The sequence below is a fragment of the Schistocerca cancellata genome, chromosome 5 (assembly GCF_023864275.1).
Source record: "Schistocerca cancellata isolate TAMUIC-IGC-003103 chromosome 5, iqSchCanc2.1, whole genome shotgun sequence".
NCBI classification, from domain to species: domain Eukaryota; kingdom Metazoa; phylum Arthropoda; class Insecta; order Orthoptera; family Acrididae; genus Schistocerca; species Schistocerca cancellata.
Window position 1 is genome coordinate 774,060,873 of NC_064630.1, and position 2,960 is coordinate 774,063,832.

A 2,960-nucleotide genomic window follows, 5' to 3' on the forward strand; every position below is an offset into this window, starting at 1 on the left:
CCAACACCAGAAAAATCCTCTGTTCTAAGGAATAAACCATGTTGTCTACAGCACACTTGCACGTTGTGAACAGCACACGCTTACAGCAGAAAGAGGACGTACAGAATGGCGCACCCACAGACTGCGTTGTCTTCTATATCTTTCACATCACTTGCAGCGCCATCTGTTGTTGAAAATTGTAACTACTGTAATTTCGAAAGTTTGTCCGCCTGAAAATGTACTGTTGTCCCAAGCATATTGCAACAAACGGTGTAGTTCTATCGCTGCTCGTTTAGTTTTTATTGCCGTTTCAAATATACCGGTCATTTTTGAAACACCCTGTATATACATAATTAAGTATGTACAGAACACCACACCACGCCAATTTTTTTTTATGTGGCAACGATATACGCTGACGAGCCGAAACACCTGCTTTATTTTCGTGTTGGTATTTGGAACGCGATGCAGCAGCAATTCTGCTTGGTACCGATTCATTTCATTCACTTTCTAGAACGTTCGCAACTGTTTTTATTTTCATTTCAGTGAACTAAAAACTAAACTAAACATCGCCCGAACAGGCCATGAAGACCCAACGGTACCGACTGACCGCCTCGTCACCCTCAGATCACAGGCGTCACTGGATGCGGATGTGGAGGGTCATGTGTTCAGCACAACGCTTTCCCGGCCGTATGTCGGTTTACGAGACCGGAGCCGCTACTTTTCGATGAAGTAGCTCCTCAGTTTCTCTCACAATGGCTGAGTGCACCCCGCTTGCCAAAAGCGCTCGGCAGACCGGATGGTCACCCATCCCACTGCTAGCCCAGCCCGACAGCGCTTATCTTCGGTGATCTGACGGGAACTGGTGTTACCACTGCGGCAAGGCCTTTGGCCATTTCAGTGAACTGATTTAGTTAAGTTACGATAGAAAAATATGGGCAAGCTCGTGGCTTTGTTGACGATGGAGGCTACCGTGTGCACGCAGTAGATGTCTGTCTCATCGACTAAGTGCCGTATTTTCTTGATTGTCGTGTTCCTCATACATGTTGGAGCCTACACAAAACAATGGCTGGCTAAGTTCTTTACGGACATTCTCCAAGTGGGTAACATTCCTCCCTCACTTAAACGAGCAAAGATCATCGCAGTCCTGAAACCTGGTAAACCAGGCGATAGACCAGAGAGTTACCGCCCCATTGCCCTTCTCAGTATGGTATATAAATTACTAGAAAGACTGCTCCTCAACAGAATAGGCCAGACTATACTCAAAAAAGTCCCTATCGAACAAGCAGGATTCCGTCCATATCGCTGCTGTACAGATCAAGTCCTATCACTGACAACATATATAGAGGCGGGGTTCCAGAAGAAAAATAAAGTAGCTGCAGCATTCGTAGACCTAACAGCAGCCTATGATACAGTTTGGAAACAGGGGCTCATGTACAAATTAATCTGTGCCGTCCCCTGCAAGAAGATAACCAACCTCATTGATGATATGTTGTCAAATAGAACCTTCCAAGTAATAATGGGGAATGAGAGAAGTAAACAGATGAAACTCAATAATGGACTCCCACAAGGCTCTGTCGTTGCACCCCTTCTTTTCAGCCTTTACATCGCTGACATGCCTGCAACCAGATCGCGCAAATTTGGTTATGCTGATGACTGGGCTCTAGCAACAGCCCACAGAAATATAGAAACTGCCGAAGATATCCTTACGAGTGACCTAGGGATTCTCAGCGAGTACTTTAAAAAATGGAGGCTACAACCTAGTGCTACAAAGACGGAAGTATCTGCCTTCCATTTGAACAACAAAATGGCCAACAGAGAACTACAAGTCTATCTAGACGGGAAATTACTAAATCACAACAAACACCCAAAGTACCTTGGGGTTACCCTAGATAGGACACTAACATTCAAAGAACACCTGACGAAAACTGCAGCGAAACTTAAAACACGCAACAACATATTGCAGAAGCTCTGTGGCACCACTTGGGGCTCCACAGCATCTACCTTAAGAACATCCGCACTTGGCTTGGTGTATCCAGTGGCAGAATACTGTGCCCCAGTGTGGCTCAACAGCAAACACACGCACATGGTAGATAGCCAACTTAATGCAACAATGCGTATTATATCAGGCACAATCAGGCCAACTCCTACAGTGTGGCTGCCCGTTCTCAGTAACATAGCCCCTCCTAACCTGCGCCGTGAACACGCTCTGGTTAGAGAATTTCAAAAAATCATGACCAACCCTCAATTACAAATCCATGAAGATACTCACGACATCCAAGGAAACCGACTCCGGTCTAGGCATCCTCCACTAAAGACCGCACAGGCTCTGCACCAAACCAACTTCAAAATAAATGACCGATGGAAAGAGGAATGGGAGAGCAGAACAGTAGTAAACTGCCACAGTATGCCATGCATCTTTAGTAAACCAAAAGGATTTGATTGCCCTCGCAAAGTTTGGTCAACTCTTAATCGCATCAGAACCAACTGTGGGAGATGTGCCGACTCCTTACACAGATGGGGTAAACTTCCTTCGGCCGCTTGCGACTGTGGCGCTGAGAGACAGACGGTCAAACACATCGTGCAGGAATGCCCACTAAGGGCATACGAGGGTGACCCACAAGATTTCCTAATGGCGACCCAAGAGGCAATCGACTATTTACTATCTAAGCTGGACGTCTGCTTGTGACTGGTCTTCTGTGAGTGTAACGTTACAATTGGCGGTGTCCTTATATACAAACTGTTATTTATTGCTCTGTTTATACATATGTGATTTTTTTTTATCGTGTTGTTTCTGTAATTTTTACTGTGATGTTATGAGCCATACGCTAAATAAATAATAAATCACGTTAATTCTGAGAAAAGTTGCATTTCGATTCTGATTCATTTTTAGATGTCTTTGAACGACCCGTGCGTGAAATATAATGATCAAAGTACGATTACCCATACCAGTTAATTGCCATCAGCAATCACTCGAGTTTAGA

The 2,960-nt window shown here is 44.8% G+C and overlaps 1 pseudogene; it reads right to left on the reverse strand.

The window, feature by feature from the left end:
- Positions 1–751: 751 nt before the first annotated feature.
- LOC126189876 (5S ribosomal RNA) lies at positions 752–869 on the reverse strand (annotated as a pseudogene).
- Between the last annotated feature and the right edge of the window lie 2,091 nt (positions 870–2,960).